The sequence below is a fragment of the Herpailurus yagouaroundi genome, unplaced genomic scaffold, assembly GCF_014898765.1.
Source record: "Herpailurus yagouaroundi ecotype Mexico unplaced genomic scaffold, PumYag 188, whole genome shotgun sequence".
Lineage (NCBI taxonomy): Eukaryota > Metazoa > Chordata > Mammalia > Carnivora > Felidae > Herpailurus > Herpailurus yagouaroundi.
Window position 1 is genome coordinate 28,059,785 of NW_024412419.1, and position 25,858 is coordinate 28,085,642.

At 38.7% G+C, this 25,858-nt stretch overlaps 1 long non-coding RNA gene across 1 annotated transcript; it reads left to right on the forward strand.

The window, feature by feature from the left end:
• Positions 1-484: 484 nt before the first annotated feature.
• Positions 485-25,858, forward strand: LOC121044585 (uncharacterized). The gene is made up of 3 exons (XR_005797372.1): positions 485-788; positions 14,896-15,010; positions 25,659-25,858. It is a non-coding gene; the product is annotated as an uncharacterized LOC121044585 (long non-coding RNA).

Sequence of the window (25,858 nt, forward strand, 5' to 3'; positions counted from 1 at the left end):
TAATTCTAGGACTGAGGTCCCCTCTTTCTTGCTGGCTGTCAGCTAGGGGGTCATTCTCAGATCCTTGAAATCACTCGCCATTCCCTGCCCTTGGCCCTCTCCACAACATGGTAGTTTGCTTCTCTGGGACTGGCAGGAGAATCTCTCTCACTTCCAATCTCATCCTCTAGGATGGATCCAGTCTGTTTCATGGGCTCACCTACCCAGGATAATCTCTCTTTTGATAACTCATTGTTAACTTATTTAGGACCTACATTACATCTATAGAATCCCTTCACCTTTGTCATATAATGTAACCTAATCATGAGAATGAAATTGGCTCTATTCACAGACTTGTATTCAATAGGAGGAGAGGAGATAGGCTGTGGGCAAGGAGTGAGAATCTCGGGGGCTACCTTGGAATTCTGTCTGCTACAGAGACCAGGCCCCTACCAAGCTGGGATGGCTTCAGCCTCCTCATGTACTTGTGATTGTCATGGTTAATTTGAATGTCACTCATTTGAATATGTAGATTGGAAGCCACTGCAATCCAAGTGACCTCCTTTTCACCTTCCCCCAAAGTAGACCACAGCTGCTCTGGAACTGATCTGCAAGACCACACACTGTGCAGTTGCTTTGGCAACCAACACATATTCTGTCCCATTTGAGCACTAGTTGAAATGGTTTCTGCAATGGCATCGCTACGCAGAGTTGGAACTAAAATGTCACAGCGTGCTAAAACCCCAGATGTGGCAGACACTCAAATCCAGTGATTACCTGAAGAGCCAGTGTGAGCCTTTGTGCCATACGTAAGTTTACAATATAGACTCGTTTTCATTTGTTGTTCAAAGGGATGCATGCCTTCTTTTTTTTTTTTATTAAAAAATTTCTTTTTCAACGTTTATTTATTTTTGGGACAGAGAGAGACAGAGCATGAACGGGGGAGGGGCAGAGAGAGAGGGAGACACAGAATCGGAAACAGGCTCCAGGCTCTGAGCCATCAGCCCAGAGCCCGACGCGGGGCTCGAACTCACGGACCGCGAGATCGTGACCTGGCTGAAGTCGGACGCTTAACCGACTGCGCCACCCAGGCACCCCGGGATGTATGCCTTCTAACACCGCTATTGGTTTGCTAGCCAGTATGTTATATACTGTATATAGAAGGTGTGCAGATACGAGCAGATATTTGTTAAACAAAATCAAAGTTTCCTTTTAAGAATGGTTATTTATTATGTATCGGACCGGTGCATACAAAATTTGAATTTCCATGACCCCTGTTCCCCCAAACTACTTTGAACAGTCTACTAAAAGTACAAAAACACCAAATTTCTTTTTGTCCAGCTAATTATATTTCTGACTGAAGTGACCCCTGCACCTTTAGAAATCCTGCTCATTTGCCAAGGAGCAGGAACTGTAATTATTCACTGAATTGCTCGCAAGAATGAACAACTTACTTCTAGCATTTTTTGCATTCACATGTTTAAAAAAAATCACCCAGTAGCTACACAGTGAATTGCTGAGGGTATTTGGTCCTCATGATGCAGATGAGCAATCCCATCATGCACAGAAAAGATACCAGAAAAGCATTGTTATCTGCTCAGGTGACAAATACTGCCCGCTGCTCTTGTCAGTTCAGTTCCACAAATATCAGCTCCTTCGGGTGTTGGTCAGTGTTCCTGACAAAAAGGTTTCTAGTGCCCAGAATGTTGGGAAATGTAGCACACTTTGTCTTCCCCTTCAGAGGCACAGTTTCCATTAGCAGGTGAAAAACTCATGAGGGGGTTTAACCCAGCATTTCCCAAACTTATTTGACCACAAACACTCCCTTTTCCCCTCAGCGACTCAGTGGATCACCTAACAGGGTCTCAAGAAAGTAATCATCCTGGAATGCATTTGGAGGTGTACTGTCTAGATTAGCAAGACTTTTGATGACAGGGGTTGTGTTCATTTCTTTTGGGCCGTTCTTCTAATTGGGGTTGGTAAATTGGGGAATACACATTGACCAAGCACACGTGATGTGTAAGACACTGCACAGTGACTCCTTTTTTCTTTTAAGTTAGATTAAAAAAAATGTTTATTTATTTTGAGAGAGAGAGCAGAGAAGGGGCATAGAGAGAGGGAGAGAGAGAATCCCAGGCAGGCTGTGCACTCTCAGTGCAGAGCCCGATGTGGGGCTTGAATTCATGAACTCAATCATGACCTGAGCCGAAACCAAGAGCTGGATGCTTAACCAACTGAGCCATTCAGGAGCCCCACACAGTAACTCTTTTTAACCTTTAATTACCCCTATATGACAGGTAATCTGACTTCCATGTTGCTGATGCAGATACTGGAGTTCAAAGAAGTGAAATAATGTCCGTAGACCCCCAACTGACCTATGAAACCCAAGCCCTAGGACCTTTGCACTCTCCTGTGCTGAAGCCTGAAAAACAAAACTGCTGATGACAGCATTTTGTACTTTTTACTTGAAAAGTACAACTTTCATGGAAGGGTTCTGGAGAGGCCCTTGGAGGAAAATTAAAGAGCCTATTCATGTCTCCAAGTAAGGTTTTGAATATTGTATGTTGGGCAGAGAGGCAGCAGTATTTTTATAGTCGGGGACACTGATGCTGGGGGTGAAGAGTGGGAGCTGAACCAGATGTCAGGCCCCAGTACCCTCAGGCTTTTGGGAGGTGATGACCACCCTTACTTCCTGAAAAGAAATGGGTCCTGGGTTTTGCTAATGCTCTGACTACATCACTTAGATTCTGGCTGAATATGTGCCTTCTTGTGCGATTTTGATAGAAATTGCACTGCTTTGAATTGTCTCTTAAAAGTAAGTACTCAAGCAGTCTTTACCACACGTACCGGCAATAGTTGATAAATTCTTTAAAGATTTCATTTTCCTGAAATGTCCTCTACGTAGAACAATTTACAGGAATAAGTTTCTAAGGAAAAAAAGAAACCTTATAGCTAGCTTACTGAGGACTCCAGCGTATAACGGTATTCTATGTTTTGAGGACTGTCTTCTCAGTACTATATTTTAGACCCTTTTTGGAAAAATTGCTCTTGTGCTATAACCTGCTATAGCGATTTTGAATAATAGTGTTAATAAAAGGTGGCTTGTTGAGATTCAGGGTTTTATTCATTTCAGTTAGTAGAGAGAGCAATATTAATATGTCTTAAAATTGCACAATAAGAAAACCAGGGTGTGTTTATGTTTTCCATGGGTGTGATGTATTGAGTCATTCCACATCTCAAGTGTTGCTCAGTTTTGACTGTCATGGAAGGCATTTAATCAAGATGGACTTGAAAATAGCACACTGTGGTATTAACCAAATGCACTGACCATGGAAAGTGATAAAGAGTACTTTAGCTGAGTTATTTGTAACCAAAAATGCTCAGATACAAGTCCGTCGCATTCTTGCTTCAAGCAAGTGTCTCAGCCACCTTGTCACTGACTTTGCACCTTAGCTCTGCCCTAATCCACCCTGCTCCAGCCAGCTCTGTAAACAACCAAGCACAGAAGGAGAGCCCCTCAGAAGACACTTCACTGCCTTCTGGCTGTTCTTCCTATCAAGCAGCAATATGTACTATTTTAGCATATTTATACGTGTGTGTATAGTGTATTCATATATGTGAAGGCTCTGCTTCTTTCTATTATTTGTGGCTTCTGAGATCAATCAGTCACCTAGGTGACAGGCTATGTTTTTCTCCCATGTTATGAGCTGTGTATCTGTGTGTGCGACTCAGTGAGGTGGTTCTCATTCACAGTTGCTCATTAAAATTCCCCAGAAATTAAAAAAGATGACAAACCTGGGTATTAACAGAACAATTAAATCAGAATGTCTGGAGGTGGGGTGAGGATGTAATTACTTACTGTGTATTCTAAAACTTTCCATTATGGAACATCTTTAACATACATACAAAGTGGGAAAATAATATAATGTACCCACAGGATAATGTAGCTACCCCCCAACTTCTACCAATTCATTGTTCAATTTGTTCATCTATACCCCAGTCGTTCCTACTTTCACTGCCTCCTTCTCTTGGATTTTTTAGACATGAGTCCTGGATATCATATCATTTCATTTGTAAATATTTTTGTATATGCATATGTGTGACTAAAAGATAACTCATTAAAAGAATCAATATCAGGACCCTAAAATCTTAATAATTTAATTAATTCCTTTATATAATCAAGATACCCTGTTAGTGTTTACACCTCCTCAGTTGTTCCCAATTTTTCATTGTTTGATGGCTCAAATTAGGATTCAAGTGAGGGGAATTCATGAGATTTGTTAATGTGTCTCTTAATGTCTCTTTCAATCTATAGATTACCTCCATCTCTTTTCCTTTCTCGCAATTTAAAAAAGGGAGTGGGTCAGGGGTGCCTGAGTGCCTAGTTGGTTAAGCATCCGATCTTAGTTGTGGCTCAGGTTGTGATCACACAGTTTGTGAGTTCGAGTGCCATGTCAGGCTCCACACTGACAGTGTGGAGCCTGCTTGAATTCTCTCTCACCCTCTTTCTGCCTCTCCCCCATTCATGCTCTCTCTCTATCTCTCTCTCTCTCTCTCTCTCAAAAATAAATAAATCAACTTAAAAAAAAGGGGGACTGGGTCATTTGTATTATGGAGTTTTCTAAAGGGTTACCAGTGACTGAATTTCTGTGACATCATTAAACAGCTTTCCTTTATTTCCTATAAATTGGTAGGTAGAGCTATAAGTTTGATAGGATTTAGATGGGATCACTTTGGAAAGGCTATTTAATAAATTTTTTGAGCACAGACATCATTAGGTAAAACATTTCTGATTGTTTCTCTTTTTGTGATATTAGCATCCTCTGATAAACTCATTGTTTTTTTTTTTTTATTAAGGTTTACAAGATGGTGATATTTCAGTTCAGTGATTCTTTACCTACTAGCTGGAGTACTTCTGTAATGAGAACCTTTCCCTTATCAACTCTTTGATTATCCCAAGAAATAGTTTATATAGCAAAGAAAAAAAAATGCTTGGTTCTTTCCCTTCATTTATCAGGTTTCAAATAATGACATGGTTCCCATTTGTTCTAATGAAGAGTTTTTTTACTGGCATTATTATGAAAGCATGAATTAAGAAATATTTGATTTACTTTAATATCTTACAATTATTTTCCTTATTTATGCTTAAATTGCCTCAACAATGGCCAGAGAAGCCTCTTAATTTTGGATTCTGAGCCCCTCAGACATAGTCCTAGTAGCCTCTGATAGCATTCTTACTTTCTGGTATGAAAGCTCATCTTGAACATTCCTGGAAACAGCCATTTTTCCAAGGAGTCCTAGGTTTTTACGGAGAAATCTATTTAGAGACACAAATCTGATTGCTAGGCATGCTCATTGTTACAGCATTGCTCATTTTCTAGGCCTTTCCAGTAGACAGAGCTGAGAAATATGTATATATTTTAAAATTCAGGAATGCAGTGTTTTTCTTTAATTTCCTCACTTTAACATCTGAATCTCCTTTCTTCCCTGCCAAAAATCTAGTTCCTCATTAACATAAGAGCTCATTTAATATCTCATATGGCACATTGCATTTTCCAAATGCAAATGGCCACAAAAATATTTCCAATCCCACGTGTGCTCCCACTTCTCATCAGAAGGAATCTATTTTCTTTCCATTGAAACTGTAAGCTTCAATGAACAGAATGCGACAGAAATGACCCTGCATGACTTCTGGTGGGTAGGTCATAAAAGGTGATGGAACTTCTGTTGGGCTTTCTCTCAGGATGCTCACCCTGGGAACCAGCCACTGTTGTAATCAAAGGTTCCAGAGAGAGATCACCTGTAGGTGTTCTGACCAACAGCCCCAGATATGGTCTCAGCAGACAACGTCAACCACCAGACCTGTGAGTGAGGGAGCCTTCAGATGATCCCACTTTCCCAGCTGAAAAAGATTGGAGCAGAGAAGTTGTTTCCATCATAAGCTGCCCAAATACTCAGTTCAGAAGCAAAGTAAATGTCATTTTATTGGTATTAAATTACTCATGCCTTGTTGCTTTTAAGTATGGCCCTTTCTCTTATCTTTTTAATTTAATAGTTTTGTTAAAATATAATTGACATATAAAAAACAATTTAAAGTGTACAATTCAGTAAGTTTTGACATATGCATACACTAGGAACCCATCGGTACAATCAAGAGAATAAACCTGTCAACCTAAGCCTTTCCTCCTGCTCCTTTGTGATCTGTGTAATCCGTACCTGCTGACACTCCTGCCCCCAACCCCTCTCTGTCTCCAGGCAACCACTCATTGGCTTCCTGTTATTATACATTAGCAGAATTTTCTAGAAATTTATACTAATTGAGTACATTCTGTACTTTTTTTTCCTGGCTTCTTTCCATCAGTATTTTTATTTTAAGATTCTTTCATGTTCTAGTGTCTACCAATAGTTCATTCCTTCTCATTTCTCTCTCTGGCTACTTTCTATTTGTTCCTTACTACCAGAAATTATGAAGTTTCCTAGTAATTTCTTCCCTCTCTCCTCCGTCTCTTCCAGGATCTATTTGAAATATTATTTTACTCCTAGATTTTACCTAAAAGCAATCAGTGTGCTCACTCTCCTTTTCATATATGTCCCTGTTTTGGTCCCCCCATTTTATTATAATCTGAGACTGTAACCATCACCTTATAATTTTCTGCCATGATCATCACCTCATCTCAGATGAGTATATTCTACATTCTACAGATGAGTATATAATGTTTACCACCATATCTTACATCAGTATTTCTCTAGTCCCTTTGGTTATCTGAAGCTTTCTTTAGTAGAGAAACAGTTTTCTCTGTGTTCTTGAGGGTTGTTGTAGCTGTTTGCTTGTTTGTTTTGGCAGGTTAATTAATAACAGTTGTGCCCTTGGGGCGCCCGGGTGGCTCAGTCAGTTAAGTGTCCAATTTTGGCTCAGGTCATGATCCCGCAGTTTGTGGGTTCCAGCCCCGCCTGGGGCTCTGTGCTGACAGTTCAGAGTCTGAAGCCAGCTTCGGATTCTGTGTCTCCCCCTCCCTCTCTCTGTTCCTCCCCCACTCGCTCTGTCTCTTTCTCAAAAATAAATAAACACTAAAGAAAATTAAAAACTAAAATAATAGTTGTGCCCTTTTCACTTGGAGTTATGTTTGCCTGGACAGTTAGCACACCATGGTTCCACATTTTCTTTTCCAAAAGTATCCTACATGTGTTGCTTCATTTTCTGCTGATATGAAATCAGAATGTCTGATGACCACCTGATTTAAAAATTTCTTTTTCTTAACTAGTGACTTTGGAGAAGAGAGGAGGCATGCTTCATACCTACCTGACTCTATCTTTTTTTTATTTTTGTTTTTTCTGAAATACAATTATTTTACAAGAATATGTTACAGCTGTGCTATCTTTTTCTCAAAAATATGTTAAATCTTTGTATGTTTTTTATTGTAAAACTTTCCTCATTTCCACTTTCTGTTTCTTTTAAGGCATTATCCATCATGTTCATTTGCTTTTGAGGGATTTCGAGTTGAGTCTTCATTTCTAAAGTGATTTTTTCTTCTGGTTATGTTCTTTCCTGAGTCTTGTCCCCTATCCTTTCATAAAAGCTTCCATTTTCTAATAACCTCATTTCTGTGGGTTTCTAATTCTGTTTATACTGTGCTTTCATAGCTTCTATAATTTCTTATAAATATTTTCCGTTTTCTTTTTCTGAAAGGTAGAGTTTTGTGGACATATATTTCTGAAGAGCCTTAATTGTATTCTGCTATATATATTATATATGTATTAACAAAGTTATTATAATACATATGTGTTTATACTGCTCATGTTACAGAAGTAAGTTTCCCCATGTTTTAGGGAGGATTATCCAGGATAGCTTTTCTAGATTCAGGGCTTTAGAACTACCGTTAGTGTTATTATCAAGAAATGATCAAAAAAAAAAAAAGTATAGTCATTTCTGAAATCCAACTCCTCTGTACCTTTCCCCCACTTCTTTTATCTGGATTTTCTTTCTCCTTTGGTCTGTTGTACCTGTGCTGCTCAATTGGTATTTTCCTCAAGGTTTTTTGTTTTGTTTTGTTTTGTTTTGTTTTATTTTTAATTACAAATGCTGATTATTTTCAAGAGAGAGTGAGAGTGCACATGCACGAGCAGGGTAGGGGCAGAAAGGGAGGATGGGGAGGACAGAGGATCCAAAGCAGGCTCTGTGCTGACAGCAGAGAGCTTGATGAAGGGGTCCAGAGGCTCTGAACTGGGAGATCATATACCGTGAGCCTAAGTCGGACGCTTAACCAAAGAGCCACCCAGGTGCCCCCGGGGTGTGGTTTTATCTTGCATGGGAGCTTCCCTTTCTTCCTTTGGAAAATTCACAGTGCCCACCCCCCACATTAACACCCTGCCAGGAAAAGCCCTCCTAAGTTCTGCAGCTGTTCTCACACTGGCATCACACTTTTCGGTGAGTGTTTTTACACCGGGGGTGGGGGGCTCTCTGGTTCTCGGAGCCTTTGGAAGCTTCTGTGCTTTCTTTCTGTTTCTCCCAGGCAGAAGTGGATAATGTGTGTGTATTTACTGATGCTGGTTTTCCCCACTTTCTTGCCCATGTTTTTGGGTTTGTGTACACTCCTATTTTTGTTGTAGCCATGGGTGTTAAAATTTGTTCTGCCAGATTTGGTTAGAGGGAACAGGGGTTCTGAGATGTTTAAGAATCAAGGATTCCCCTTCCACTGTCTCCAAATCCTTGATACTTTTTTCTTCCCCCACAAATCTCCCTGGTGATAATACAACACCACCAGAGTTGACAAGTCAGAAGCTTTGAATCCTTTCTCTATTTTGGGCAGTGTTACTCTTTAAATTCACTTAAATTATTTGAACTTTTATTTTCTTATTGATTAAATGATCACAATAGTACTTGTACTATCTTCCTCATAGAGTTGATATGTTATACAAAGGTCATATATGTGAAAAAAATCTTTGAAAATGTGAATTTGATATAATCTGTTTCCCAGTAGTTTATTTTTTTTAAGTTTATTTATTTATTTTGAGAGAGACAGAGACAGGTCAAGTGGGGGAGGGGCAGAGAGAGAGAATCCCAAGCAGGCTCCGCTCTGTCAGCACAGAGCCTGACATGGAGCTGGAACCCAGGAACTGTGAGATCATGACCTGGGCTGAAACCAAGAGTCAGATGCTTAACTGACTGAGCCACCCAGGCGCCCCTCCCAGTAGTTTATTCTTAAATGAACACCAACCACCCAATAACCATGCCTCTGTTCCACATACAACGTGCTGTAAGACATTGCAGAGGTGAGGGCAGTACTTAGGTTTCCTGCTAAAGAAATCTGAGCTCTTGCATTATTTTGAGACACTGTTCCGTCTTGGTTCAGAATGGTGGTTCTGAAGGTCTGCCCTGTCTTTGGGGGCCAGGAGAGAGCTGGAGGTCAAGTTTGCTGAGTCTGGGTTTAAGCAGCACAGGTATTCTCGATTTCTGTTTTACATTTGTTCTCCTATGTATTATTGTGTATGTAAAAGTGTTCCTCGACAACAATGATATATTGGCTTAGAAATGTCCCGGATTTGGCAATCCCTAATTTAGGTACACAATAAGCACCAAAATTTATTTCCCCATCAGTTAGTTATTTGCATCTCTGTGCACTTTCTCTCAAACACAGTACATGGTAGCTCATCTCTAAGCTACCCTTCACAATATACAGAACTCACCATGGACTCACACTGTGTGCTAATACTCACCTGAGCACATTATGTTATCTTCCCTGGTAGCTGAGAGTAATGTGCTAGAGAGAGAAGGAACATTTTTTTGTCTTACCAACTCCTGGTACTTTGATAATTCCAAGAAAATGTTGGAAATAGTTAAAATTTAATTTTCTATCAGTCTTTCTGCCCTCCACTCCATTACTCTCATGCCCCCCTCATTCTGGCCTCCACTGATTTCAGGCTCAGCCTTTGTACCATTTCAGCTGAGGGGCAGAAGAAAGGTTTGGTTCTCTAAAGTGATTTCCTGACCTCCCTTGGCTGAAAACTATGGGCTCCTTCCACAAAGCAGCTGATCTTTGTCGGCCATTAGATTACTATAATTAAGCCAATTCACATCAGCAAATGACTGATGACCTATAACCATTCCATGGCTATTAATATTTTTAAAGGAGGACGCTTGATTGCTAATTGGGGAATTTTACACACTGTGGCTAACAAAAAGGGGGAGGGACAAAGCACAACATCAGGCTATATTGGAAAGGATTTTGCACAGATGAGCTAAGTAGTGGGTTCCTGGTTAGGGCCACTACAAAGCATGCAAGCTGTGTTCTTTGTATTTGCAGAAAGTGCCACTAGATGGAAGGTGCCCCTGGAGCTGAGTCACTCAGTGGCTATGACTAGGGTAAATCCATGACACATTTTCTTGCTTTTTTCATGTTATACCTCACAGATTTCTCCAAAGCATTACATTTTGCAATGTCTTCTCAAACAATAGAGTAGGTCCCTTGTAAATGGAGGTTGTTTTAAAAGTCAGATATTTTAAATTGGGGGCTGCCTCTAGACATGCTGGGACTCCTCAGCAGGTCTGCAGCAGAGGCTGCCAGCTGCTCACCCCAATATCCATTCTCTCCTTCCTCCCTAATTAACAGAACCCAGATATGTTGGGAGTGGCAGTATGTCTAGCTAGAAGCTTCTTTTTCCCATCATTCTTTGTTAATAATAGATTGCAGGCATGTGTCTAAGATCTGGCCACCAACATGTAAGCAAAAGTGTTGCATGAATTTTCCAGAAATACACTTTAAGAGAGAAGAGATGCCTCTTTGTCCTTTTCTTCTGCCTACTGGCTGGGAACTGAGAGCTGATCGCTGGAGATAAAGAAATCATTAAGATAACGCAGAAAGAGGGGCACCTGGGTGGCTCAGTCGGTTAAGTGTCTGACTTCAGTTCAGGTCATGATCTCTCGGTTTGTGGGTTTGAAGCTTGCATCAGGCTCTGTCAGCACAGAGCCTGGAGCCTGCTTTGATTCTGTGCCTCCCTCTCTCCCTGCCCCTCTCCCACTCACACTCTGTCTTTCTCTGTCTTTCTCTCTCTCTCTCAAAAATAAATAAACATTAAAAAATTAAAAAAAAAAGATGAGGCAGAAAGATAAAAGCCCGGGTTTTTGATGGCAGTGTGAAGCCAAAATACTAACTCTGGTCTGCCCATATGTGGACAACCTTTACTTGAGAGAGAAATAAACTTGTGTCTTGGGTAATCCTCTATTTTCTAAGTCTCTGTTACTTACAGCCAAACCTATTCCTGTTACAAGCTCCCAAGTCACAATTTAATTACAGTCAGGGCACTGTCCCCATGTCATTTATAGTTAAACAAAATGATTTAAATTTTGCTTTGAAATGTATACAAATTTCTGCTTAAGAATATTCTTCTAAGAAATTAATTTTTAAAAGTTATCACACCTTAGAAATACTTTCTAGTTCAAATCTAAATTACAGCACGAACTCCTTAAGAGGTGCTTGGTGCATTGCTTCTCAGTCTTCAATGTGGGTATGAACCACCCACATTGTGTTGGAGATTGTGTTGGAGAATAAAATCTAGATTCTGACTCAGAAGGTCTGAGGTGGAGCCTGAGATTCTACATTTTTAACAAGCTCCAAGTGATGCTGATGCTACTAATCTAATCAGCACTTTAGATCGTCAGCATCAAGTCACCTAGGGTGTCCTTAAATCTGTAGCTTCATGGCTTCTCACCTCCCTTTCTTTCTCTGCCCACTTTCCCCTCTTGAGAGTTTCTGGAGGTGGGGATCAGAAAACGATTCATCATAAGTCATGTTTTCTGGGTAATTTTTTTCTTTTCATTCTTTCCCTGAAGAAATATCCTTTCTAAAAATCTTCTTGGATTGTAGTTTATAGATAGATTTTGATCATGAATTCCCTTTGATTTACTTGACCTCTTTATGTATGATGCCATTCTAGTTTTTTTTTCACCTCTTTTTTCTCATCATTATTTCATTGATTGAAGCTTCTTGTATTGTTTTCCCACTAGTTTCTTTCCTCTATTTGGAAGTATATGCTCCATATCATTTTTTAAGTGATAACCTTGATGTTTTAGCATGCATATTTATAAAAGTCTAAAGTTAATCAGTATTTTTATTTTCCTCCAGAATCTTATAATTTTTTAAACCGTGGTATTTATATGCAATTGTTATTCACTGTTTTGTTTTTCCTCTGATAGTTTTCCATGGATAATTATTGTTACAATTGTTGGAGTTGAATCAGTAGCCACTTATTTAGTAAATCATACCTGTGTAATGATGCTTTCATAGTAACCCAAAAGAATGGGGTTTGAATACTTCCTGGATTGGTAAACAAGTGTTGGTGATGAGAGGGTAACATGCCCAGAGAGAGCACGGGGGCTCCACATACCTTTCTCCATACCCTGCCTTGTGAATCTCTTCTATTTTGATGTTCCTGAGTTATGTTCTTTTATCATAAACCAGTAACCTAGTAAGTAAATTATTTTCCTGAGGTCTGTGAGCCATCTTAGCACATAATCAAATCCAGGATGGGGTGATAGGAATCATCAATCTATAGCCTGTCAGCTAGAAGTACAGGTGATAATGTGTTTTGATTGGTGTCTGGAGTTGAGGGAGCAGTCTTGTGGGACTGACCCCTTAACCTGTGGGATCTGACACTATCTCTAGATAGGTAGTGTCAGCGTTGAGTTAAATTGTGAGACAGTCAGCTAGTATCTGGAGAATCAGAGAATTACTTGGTGTGGGAAAACTACATACATTTGATGACCAGAAGTGAAGTATGTGTGTTTTGAATTAAAAAACCCGGGAGGAGTTTTCCTTTATAATCTTCAATTTAAATCTCAATCAGGATTGCGATTTTAAAGATGTAGTCAGGTAACGATGTGTTCAAATTATTCATTGTTTAGAATGTGAACATAAGTATATTTTAGATTTTGGGGCACCTGAGTGGCTCAGTCGGTTAAGAGTCTGACTCTTAGTTTCGGCTCAGGTCATGATCTCACGGTATGTGAGTTTGAGCCCCACATCAGGCTCCATACTGATAGCTCAGAGCCTGCTTGGGATTCTCTTTCTCTCTTCCTCTCTCTGCCCCTCCCCCACTCACTCTCTCTGTCTCTCTTTCAAAAATAAATACATAAAACTTAAAAAAAAATTTTTAAAGTATATTTTAGATTTTAAAACTCAGAAGTCTGTGGGAAAATGGAGGTTTATATACATATGATCACTAATATTCATTATCATGTGTGAGTGAATAGATATTTAACAACTTTGTCTAGGTGAATTTCAGGATTTTCTTCATTAAATCCTAAATTCCAATTTCCATGGAAAGAAAGGGCATGAGATTAGATTGTATTGGATATGTATATGTATGTACATAACTATCACCTCCTTGATAATTACTAGATGTTCAATAAATTTTGGATAAATGGACGAATGAATTGACAGTGTTAATAAGTCATAGTCAAAGAAAGGAATATGATATGTTGGAGACTATGTGTATGTATATGTGTTTTTGTGTATGCATGTGTAGTAAGTGGGGTAGGAGAGTCCTTGCCTTTCCTCTAGTTTTAAGGAACTGATAGTCAAATAGGGACTGATAGATTTTATTGATGGATTCACTTGGTCAAAAATTCCCATTGTCTGGGCTGTCAGACAAAGCAAACTTGATATTAGGTCACCTCCTAAGGCTCTGACTTGCCTCACACTATCTAAATCACTGAAAGAAACTATAGTGAGAGTCCCGCATTACTCATTTTCTTCATGGATTTGGAATGTTGGGAGAGACAATTAACAGCAATAATAGAAGTTAACATTTATCCAGCACTTATGATATGATAGGTATTCTTTAAGGGTTTTACTTGTATCAGCTCCTCCCATAGTAATCTTTCAAGATATGTGAACTTCCTAGCTTGATTTCACAGCTGGCACAAAGAGGTTAAGAAACTTGCCCCCCTTGGGGCGCCTGGGTGGCGCAGTCGGTTAAGCGTCCGACTTCAGCCAGGTCACGATCTCGCGGTCCGTGAGTTCGAGCCCCGCGTCAGGCTCTGGGCTGATGGCTCAGAGCCTGGAGCCTGTTTCTGACTCTGTGTCTCCCTCTCTCTCTGCCCCTCCCCCGTTCATGCTCTGTCTCTCTCTGTCCCAAAAATAAATAAACGTTGAAAAAAAAAATTAAAAAAAAAAAAAAGAAACTTGCCCCAGGTCACACAACTGGTAGGTTGTAGAACCTAGATTCAAACCTGGACAGCACTCTTACTGCCTACCAGATGCTTACTGCCTGCATCTTAACTCATGAGAATAAAGACTGAAGAGTTTGAACCACATTGAGCAGTAGCTTTCTTCACTCCAGGGTAGTGGTTCTCACCTGGAGGCAATTTTGCCCCTCAGGGAACATTTAGCAATATCAGAGACATTTTTGATTGTCAAGACTTGGAATAGAGTGTCTATTGAGTAGAGGAAAGAGATGCTGCTAAACACTGAACAATGCGTAAGAATAAGCCTTCACAATTATTACCCAGTCTAAAGTTAGAGGAATCCTGTTCTAGGTTAGTAACTCTCTGCCTTGGCTGATGATTAGAATGATTTGGGAAGGAACCTTACAATTGTATCAAGACCTCGTAGAGTAGGATATTGTTTTAAGCTCCCTACATGATTCCAATTTACAACCAAGGTAGAGATCTGCTTTCCTAGGGAATTTGTGCCCTCACAAATTCCAATTGGTTCTCATCTCCATTGATGATATAAGTGGTCAGAGAGTAAGGCAGGAGTTTTATGATAGCACTTCATATTTGTGGGAACTTTTGCACCTTCTCTAAGGAAACATAAAAAAAGAGAAGGAATCTGAAAAAAAAATTGAACATTCTCTATAGAGGTTGCTCTAAAATCCTATCATTTATTTTGTATTGAAATCTTGATTATCCTCCCCTAGCCAAACCTCTTCAAGACTAAGTCCTTGATCTTGATGTCAGTTTGTAAGACTAACACTTTGATGGAGGTGAGAGACTCATGTATGAATAGTGATGGAGGAGCCATGGAGCTAGAAGGTAAGAAAGCTGAGAATGGTATTTCGGGTGTCTGTCATCTTGTGAAAGTGTGGCTTTAAGTAGGGAACTTGAAAGAGGACTTTTCATAGGGGTTTTGGCAATGGTGACCTCATTGTTTGGGGTATATACTTTGAGAAGAGTCAATGTCCATATGTGAGCTCTTGAGTGATGGCCATGATGATTCTGCCTACTGCATAGTCATGAGGATCTAGGAGGCGGAGAAAACCAAACCTCTGATATAAACTTTAGAAATCAAGCAAGATTGCCTAAGCCAGGTTATACAGACATTTAGATGTTCTTTGTTTTTAATATTTTTAAACCCTTAAACATTTAATAAAATCAGCTTTAATGTTCTAAGTTTGACCTAGCTGTGCTAAGGAATCCTAAGGGGGAATACTTCTGTGTTTATTAAAGGATGAGCAACACTTGTGAAGAATTGTGTTGTGTTGGTATCGGTGCCTCATATAATAGTTTCCAATGAAACCATGAATTCTTGAGTTAGGACTACATCTTCTAAACTTTTCCTTGCATCTAGAGGCTTCCTGTTTAAAGACTATGATATGCAAACTGTGCTTTATTTATTTACTTTTTAATTTAATTTAATTTATTCCAGAAGAAATGCAACTCTTTGATTTTAGCTTGTAAGACCCGTATTGGACTCCTTAGCCCCAGAAATGTAAGATCATAAATATGTTGTATTAAGCTACCAAAGTTATGGTAATTTGTTATAGCAATCTTAGGAAACTCAAATAATCATGCCACTCTTTCTGGTACAATGGGTCCATTCCTTTCTGACCCTTGCTTGTTCATAGCAATCTCTGCTGTTATTATCAACAAAATATGTAAACACAGGAAGTATGACTATGAAAATAAAGTAAGAACAAATGTGTGAGTATGGCATATAGTCCCATCAAACATTTTCCAGACTAAATTGTGAGAAATGATGTGCTAGAAGATATTTGTCAAATCTGTAATAGTTAATCACATGAAAGTACTCTAAAGATGTACAGAACATTTTGCATAATGTATTATACAGAATTATATATTTAATTTAATACATTTAAAAGGATGCAATTTCATGTAAATATGACTAAAAATTCTGGCTTGTGTATGGAGGAATAAAATATTTTAAGGCCTGAGTATCCAATTAAATATGCAATTTTCAGGTCCCAAGTTTATAATGCCTGGGTACAGCTTTAATTTTGTTTTTATTTGAATATAGTTGACACATAATTTTACATTAATTTCAGGTGCGCAACTAATGATTCAACCAGTTTACACATAATGCTATGTTCACTACAAGTGTAGCTTCCATGAACAGCTTTCATTTAAAATTCTATATCTACTCAACTTCTTGTAGATGTAGATTTTCTCTATTTTTTCATATGCAGGCAAATGGCATTTACTTCTGATCACTTTGGAGAAGAAAAGACTTTTGGTTGTTCCATTTTTTGGATTTATATTTCAGTGTCAGAAATGACATTTGGGGATTTGGAATTCACAGTATCAGCCACAATATTTTCTGGGTAAAATTAAAAGTGATTTTCTCTGACAGGGATAGAGAATACATGGAATATGTAGGTGAGAGAAAGAAGGCGAGTGTGAGCAGCTGTTGGTAAAGGAAAAGTAGTGGGGAAAATAGACTACCATAGCTGGTAAGTGATCCCATAGTATAACACTTCTGGGTACAGTCTCAGGGGTGAAAGGATAGTCAATGTAGAGATAAGCAATATTAATGATATTTCTGGTTTTGTTCTTTCTGTATATATTTTAAAGTTATGTATCAAGGTGACTGTATTGTCTTCAATCTCACAGTTTTAACTAGAGAATAGAGAAGGCTGAAATATGTTAAATTAATAATGAATTTAAATATATAATTCATCATTGAATGATTTTAGGACTCATAATTCTTTTAATTATCCATGGCTGATAATTCTCTAACTTTTAGTGGTTCTTAAATTTTAGTGTGTACAAAAGCATTACTCAGGAAGTTTGTTTAACCGACTCTGATTGGGGATCTTGAGGTGAGGGCCCAGAATCCTAATTTTAATAAGTACCTCAGGTACTTATTTTGTAGTGACTGATCCACAAACCACACATGCACCAGCACCAGGCTCCTAGCCTCCACCTCATGCTCATTCACCTGAGGGCAGCCTTCTGAAGTTGATGTGTAAAGCTTACTTACTCATCGCACAGGGTGGGGTCCCCACACCAGCATCATGGACATCACCAGGGAGCTTGTTAGATATGTAGACACTCAGTCCCATCTCAGACTCACTGAGTCAGAATCTGCATTTTAATATCCTGGGGTCGGGGGATGGTAATGGGATGATTCACGAGCACATTAGTTGGAGAAGCACTGTCTTCCTGGAAATTGTCAGTCTCCTTAACAGTGGTTTTTAATCAATGGAGTGCCTCCAAATCTTCTAAGGAACTCTGAAAAATTACACTGATTCCACCTTAAACCCACTGACCTTTCAACAATACAAGGGCAGAAAATATCTTTAAAAAAGATCTAAAGGTGACTCTGCCTCAACCAACTGGTTAAAAACAATGGCTCTATAGGACTTGCCTGGCAATTTAGAACCTTTGGGATAACAAAAATCAAACCAGATTACTCTCAAATACCAGATTTTCTTTGTGGGGTGACAGCCTAAAATTCAGAGTAGACATTTTTATTACCTCGTACAGTCTTTGTTCTTTTTAGCTTCCTTGTCCTAGTTGTCACTCTGGGAGAACTCAAAGAAGTCAGCTAGTTTTCATCTCTGTCTTGTGTCCTCAGGGGACAGCTGATTTATTCCCAAATTCTCCTGCCTTTTTAATTTTTTTTTTAAGGCTGTACTAGTGTAGGTCAGCCTATTCATAATTCACTCTGAGACTGGAGAAAGGACTCTGAGGTCCTCATTTTCCTTAGGAATTGAGCAGTAGTTTGTTAAAACTCCAGAGCTGTCAGCCCTTTCTGTAACTGTGGTCCCCATAAATATGAAGAAATAATAAAACTTTATTAAAGGACAATCCAGGCGTGAATCTTTATTCCATTTAATGGGTCTTGTATTAAAGTAACTTTTAAGCTATTCCTATGTAGTTTTTAACTCAGTCATCTGTGGTGTAGACAGTTTACTGAAGGTATTTTGTTTATAACTGAAAAGGACTATAAATTAAGGCCCTAGTTCAGATTGTCCTTAATAGGACAATAGATCCTTTGTAGGTGAGATCTGAATGAACTGAGGATAATCGAACTTTTGCTTAGTGGTCTGTGGCTATATTGTCACTTGCTACTTTTCCTGAATCCAGGAAGAGATAAAGGAAGCCAGACCAATTGCCTGAGGAAGTTCTTCTGGTGGTGGATCTTTAGGAATTTTTCTACCTTGCTTTGTGTTCAGTCTAGACACCAGTCTAGAAGCAGAAAACCTTCCTTCCGGCATGTCAGTGAGCATAAGAATATAGTATTATACGGGAAGAGCTATGGGGCAAGGTTTTTCTTCCACTGCTTGAATTCAGCACCTTGGAGAAGGCCCATCTCCTTTCTGTGGGCACAACGCTGCCACAGACTCCTTGCCCAAGCCCTTTACCTGGTCTGCATTTTGAAATGGGACATGCTTAAGTGAAATTGCTGCTTTCCATGATAGAGCATATTTGGGCCAAGGGAGCTATGCCTATACTACCCTGTTCTGCCTCATCACTTTCTCTCTCCAAAGCCCGGGCTCACAGTTGAGAGGACATTTATGTACTCTGAGCAGTGTTAGAAGTATAATGCTCTCGGTAGATGGTCCTCACCAGAGGAGAAGGCCTAATCTGAGAAATGAGAGAATAATACCCATTTTGTCATCTTGCCGCTGAGGGAAGACATATCTTTGAAATAAGAATTACCATTGTCAGCAGGCAGTGCTTTACTTTAAGGACTTTATAATGATGATAAAAATTGTGGTTGGCAAATTAGTAAACATTTATTACACTTTTAATGTTACATAGTAAATGAAAGAATATACAAATAGTGAGGGAGTAGGTTCTCATCTGCTACATTAAGTTGATTGCATGTTAGAAGTTAGCACAAAAAGGAATTCTCACCCAAGCTGAAATGAGTTGAAGGAAGGAAGAGCCAGCAGGATGAGGATCCTGACTTTATAGCCAAGGCTAGGGATGGAGGCTTGTCCTCTATGGAGCTTCACAATGCTCTTTTCACCGGGGTAAGCCTCATATACTTTTTAGTCAAATTGGAAGATCACTAGTGATTTTTGTCCTCAGAAAGAAGCACCTTGATTTTCTGAAGCAGTGATTCAGCAAATTATATTTGGCAATCTTCTAGTTTTAGTCACTTGGACTATGATTGCATCATATTATAGTAATTTTATCAAGGAGTGAACTGACCTGGTACAACACTTTGTGGCAACTCATTGCCTACTTGCTCCTTACATGGCCACTTTGTGAACAAAAGAAAAGCATAAGAATGGAAGGAGAATTTTGTCATTTTCTAATTTAACATTAGATACATTTTTGGGCTTATGGAGTGTACAGCAGGCATAGAGAAATAAATCATGGATCTCTCTTCATGGTTCGCCAGGCCCATAACTGAGCTTAGAGGAGGTGTGCCTTCTCTTTTACCTCATAGTTTCTTTGCACCTATCTTGGAAAACTCCTTACCCATTGTTCTTTGGACCATGACAGCCAACAAATAGCCCATTTTAATTATTCTACTTTCTCACAAGTTCCTTAAAGTATAAATAAAAACTTTGCTATTATTCCTATTTCTGTCTTTGACTCTTTTAAAAAAACTTTTTTGAATGTTTATTTATTTTTGAGAGAGAAAGAGCATGAGCAGAGGAGGGGTAGGGAGAGAGGGATACACAGAATCAGAAGCAGGCTCCAGGCTCTGAGCTGTCAGCACAGAGCCCGACGCAGGGCTAGAACTCATGAGCCATGAGATCATGACCTGAGCCAAAGTCAGGTCTCAACTGACTGAGATGCTCAACTGACTGAGTCACCCAGGCGCCCCTCTGTCTCTGATTCTTCACCTCTTTTGAGGGACATAGACATTTTGTGGTTGTGTCGCCCAGAATGAGTTGAAATGCCCGGGAGGAAAGGTGGCTATAGTAGAAAGCAAGAGGTTTAAGAAACAAATATTTGACTAATTCTCAACCCCACACTTCATAGCTGGGAAAAACTCAGATCATAATCAAAGGGGGCATGTCTTCCTATTCACCATGGCATCCCTAGTACAGAGCGAGTGTCTGCCATATGACTCTCTGCAAAGATTAATGGACTAATTGGAAGATCACCTGAGATACTGGAAGTGAAAGGACACAGAGGATGAACTCAATGAATACTATTTGCCTTCCTCTGCTCTGCTGATGTGTGGGCAGGAGAAACCATCACCTTCTATAAACACATGTCAGACATGCAGTACCTGTGTTCAGAATTATCAGGGGTTAATTCATTTGATAGCTGGGGCTCCAAGGAGACAAATTCCAGTAGAAGTTGTGGAAGAGATAGCAAAACCAGGTTTTCTTTCCTTTTATGTTCTCTTCATATGATACCTTTTCGATTCCTTATCTAACCTTGGTTTATAATGACATTTTCTGGTGGGTAGAGAATTCTAGTCAACTCTACAGCTACAAAAAAATATGTGAAAAAGGAAGGCATGTATACAGATGATTAGTTTGACTCTTTTTACTTACTACATTTTTATCATTTTTGTGCTGACAGTGTTTCAATCTTTGCAAATTGAGAATGTAAAATGCTTAGCATTTTGACTGGCTAAATCCAGAGTAGCAGTTACTAGCTGTTCTGCTATAACTAAGCAATTAGTGAAAACTTATTCAGTGCATAGGATGGTGCTAATTAGTGCCCGGAATATACAAATAAAAATGGGCATTACTGATGCAATAAGCAATAATTGCTAAAGGGTGCTGTTAATCTGCATTTCTCCACTCTGAGGACAAAATCTTGTCTGCTAAGGTCTCCCTATCAAAAAACAGAATTTATTTAATTAGAACTTTAGGGAGGCAGAAAAACAATTAGTTTGGAGTGACCAAATGCAGTAGTTGTGAGTAAATGAAAATAGTACATAATGAACTTAAGCTATCATTTATGTGCAGTACTGCTGATGTATCGGGACTTGATATAAACTTACAATTTCTCCTATTAGCTTGGTGAGGGCTTTTAGTCCTCTGTATCCTCTCCAATTATTGCAGAGAGGATGGACATTAGATCTGATTCCATGGACATATGGCCGTACTGCCCGTGGTCTTATGCCCAAGCCATTCTGGGTTGAACTCTTATTTCAAAGGCCTTGTTTTTCTTTTCTGCTTATGCATGGGCTCAAGGTTTAATTTGCTTAATGTTACTCTTTTGCTTTCATTAACCTCTATAAAATGCTTATTGTTAATTTTTTATGTAACCTAAATGGGCTATTCTTGGTTCTTTTGCATGGGGCTGTATAGTCCATTACCATGGTTTTAGTTACTTCCCAATCTTGCAAATCTCCCTCCAGAGCTTCAAACCCATATGTTCAAATTCCTTCTGGCATGTCCCATAGATCACTCAAACTCACATGACTAAAACTGATTATTTTCTACTCCCTGGCTCCCAAATTGTTCAAATTCAGACTTGGTTACTTACTGGTGTGGGGCTTGGGGAGGTCACTCCGCTTTTATGTGTCTCAGTTTCCTCATCTATAAAAAGGGATAAAGATAACAGCTATCTCACAGAGTTGATGAGGATGAATGAGTTAATATGTGTGACTTTACATTGTAAAAACTATATATATGTTAGTTATTATTTTTGAAAGTTTATTCCCTTGAAGTTCTCTAACTTTGCAAATGACACCACATTTACCCAGTGGCTCAAGCTAGAAACCTCAGTATCATTCTCAATTCGTCCCCCTGAACCTCCAGTCACCTCCCATGAATACTATTTCCTACACATCTGAATTTCACCTCTTTTCTCCCAGTGCCACTGCACAATCCTGTATTACTGCAGTAACCTCCTAGATAGAGCTTCACTGTCTGCAATACATACTTCATCTCTACTCTTTACACTAAATACAGAACTATATTTTAAAAATGCAAATAAAATTGAATATTGTCCATGCTTAAAACATTTCCATTCTCATGTTTACTTCTCCACTGTCTCTGACAAGGTCCACAGAAGTCTGAATAATCTGGCCTCTGCTTTCTTCTGTGACCTTATCCCCTACCACATGCTTCCTTTTCTGCCACTTCTGGGTCTTTGCTGAAACTATTTCTTATGCCTGGTCTGAGGACTCTTCTTGCCCAGCTGCTCCTGCCCCTACCCCAGTTAGGGTACCTCCTTCTCATATTTTAGGTTTCAGTTTAGATATCACTTCTTCCAGGCAGGCTTTCTTTATTAGCTGCCTATGGATTATACATTGCTTTGATTGCTTAGTATCCCTATTCCTTTGTAGGAAAATCAACTCCAGTGGCCTAAATTGATCCATTCCCACGGCGAGGGTGGCTTTGTGACACTTAAAAATCTAAGACCATTGTTCTCTGGTCAGAGAAATGTAAGGAAAATGGCCTAGTCCATATATCAGTCTAATTTCAGATTGTCACTAACATGTGCAGTCCTGACCCAAGTGAATTACCAAGTATCAATTATTATAATTTCTCTTTCATTAGACTTTGTTCTCTTTGAATGTAAAGATTTTGTCTGTCTTGTCTATCATTATATCTTTTGTGCCTTAGCATGAAACAGTCATTCAAAAAAATATTTGTTGAATTGATTCATATATCTTAGGGTGTGAAATAACACAAAGAAATGATTTTAGCCAGTATCCTGATAAAGTATGATACTCTCCTCATGTTTGACAAATGGGTCACCTGAGGTCTAGAAATTTGGACACGCCCTCTAGGTTACATAGAATAAACTAGAAAGAAAGTCTTCTGTTTCCTAACATTATTTTCTTTCTACCATTCCTAGTTACCACCCAGTTGCGTTTGTACATTTTTAATATGCTAATTTGCCCACAGAGAGACTGATAAACCTTGCTGTCTTATCCTTTGCTTATTAAATCTCAGGGTTAAAGTTGAATTAGACTGGACCAAAAGTGCCGGTTTAGGGAGTTGGGGCTTTATTTCCTAAGTTGATTTTCATAGTCTGTGGAGCTCCTGTCAAAGGTCGCACTGCTAAGGACTTCCCACTCCTATTTCAGAGAGGTTCCTTGTTCATTCATGTTCCTTGGCTTTATGGAAAGCCTTCTTTTGAAGAGAGAAATGCATGAATAAAATATTTGAAAGCCATTGCTCCAGGGAGTACAGCAACAATTTCATTTACTACTTAAACTCAGCTTTTGTTGAACTCTTAAGGTAAAATCTGCTGCCTTTTTGTCTCTAAACAGCTTTTCTTAATAGCTTGCAGGGTGAGAGGTTAATGTTGTATCTATATGTTTAAATAGCTAAATGTTATCAGTTACAAAAGAAAATAATATATTAGAACCTGAAAGGATTTGGTGAGCCACATTAAGAAAAACAGAATATGCTTTAAGTTTTGTCTTTCATTGCCTTTTTGAGAAAATATGCAGTTGTGGGGAATTTGGAAAATGCCTATTACATACACATTCTTATATTCTCTGGATTCGTTTAGTGATATATGCAGCTGTTGAGTTAAAAGAAAATGGCTAGAAAAACTGCTGACGCTTGACCAGTAATTGTGGATTAAAGTTAATGGGAATTTGCCTGGGGACGAGTGTTGATAGTCCTAATGATTTCTGAATAGCATTGCAAAGGCTTTTGAAGAATCTTTTAAATCTCTCAATCTCTCTATTCTGTTACTTGTAAAATGAGGGGCTTTACATAGACGAGGACAGCACACATTTTATAGATTTGTATGGTACTTTACAGTTTACTAAGTGCTTTTATATTTTTCTTAGAAAAATGTAAGGCTTCTCATAGCTCCATAATTCTACTACTTTATGTTTTATTGATTCTTTTGAATATTCTTTGAGATTTTTAAAATTTGAAACTGACATATTGAATAGTTTTAGTTTAGCAATGATACGACCTTCCAACTGTGCTTTTCTGGAGGTTATGTGGGTTATGACCATGTACTTTGTTAAGGAATAACCTACTGATGACTAAATAGTGTAAAAAATGCATTTCAAAACAATTTTCTTTTTCTAATACCTTGTGAACAAAGTGATAAGTAGCTGAATATACAATTGTGGCACAAATTTCCATATATCTTTTTTAATTTTCTGTAAAGAATTCTATAAGACTGGGAAAATAATGCAGTCCATGTGGGAATTGGTTTTCAGATTATCATTATCATGGGCGATCCAAAGATGGTTGAATTATTAAGTTTAAATTACTAAAACAAAGAACAAAATAATGTCCATTGTTAGAAGACACTCTAAATACTTCTACTAACTCAAATATTTTCTCATTTCTCTGACATCGGTTTGAGATTATTACCGTTTGAGTTCCCAAAGTAGTGGAAACCGTTTAATATAGATTATTTAAAATTTTTTTTAATGTTTATTCATTTTTGAGAGAGAGAGACAGAGAGACAGAGCACAAGTGGGGGAGGGACAGAGAGAGAGGGAGACACAGAATCTGAAGCAGGCTCCAGGCTCCAAGCTGTCAACACAGAGCCTGACACAGGGCTCGAACCCACAAACCATGAGATCATGACCTGAGCCAAAGTCGGATGTTCAACCGACTGAGCCACCCAGGTGCCCTAATATAGGTTATTTTTAAATTAAAGAGAATAACTTTGGAGAAATTTTGTTGGTTTTCTTGTTTGTTGTTTTCCATTTGAGTATAGGAGTGATTCATATCATTTCTTGCATAGATTTGTATGTAGGAAATAAGACTGTCAAAGAAGAAATAGTGGTGATTAATGCTAATACAGTTCCCTCCTCTAGACATCAGACATGCTCCTGTTCATACTTTCATGCCTTTTCAGAACAGCACCTAGAGGAAGAAAACAAATGGAATGACATTTATATGTAGCAGTTACTCTCTATATGGGAGTAAAATGACCCAAATGAAGACTCCATATCTAGGTGGTCATTTTCTTCTCTATGTGGAGCTTGGATGATCTTATATAGTTTTAAGTGCAGGAATTGTACCACTTCTATTTCTACCAACAAATTTAAATGAGGAAAAGATCTGGGACTTCTCTTTTGAAATTCAAATTTGTTAAAGCTAATCTTGTGGACTGGAGTGGCTTTTACCAGTCCATCTTGAAGAAAAATAATCCCAAGAATCTGCTTTGAGAGGAGCAGGATTCTCAGTTAGGGTTGACTCTTGCATGGAGGACTAGAGGCTGAAGACACTGTGTGGCTCATAAGCTAAATTTTGCCCCTGGGATGTATCTGTGTGAGGACATGGGACTTGCTTAATTAATACAGAAATTAAACTTTCAAATTCAACTATACATACATGACAGAAACTAGAAAGTCAAAATAAGAATTTAATTTTTATGGACCTTTCTAGATTCACTATCACTAAATTTCAAAGAGCATGTACCACGGTGTGCAATGGAAGACTTTATCTTTTGTATTCCTTTTTGAATTTGGCTCACATATGCCTCTGATAGTGTGAGCATCTCTCCACATGGAAGGAGAGCTAGTATTTAAAGGTTTGCACATTGACTATATGAGATTTTCAGCTTGTACTCTGATATTAAGTTCTAGATCCCATATATTGTGGAATTTTGGTGTAATAATTGGAGTTCAGGCTAAGTTTGAAGTCGACACCCCCTGACTAAGCAGAACACTGACAAGATGTGACATCTCTGCCAACTTGAGGATCTACTTTGGCCTGGGAAAATTGGAAGAGACCTTGTAATGGAAGCGAGGACACCAAGAAGTATAACAAAAGATATCTG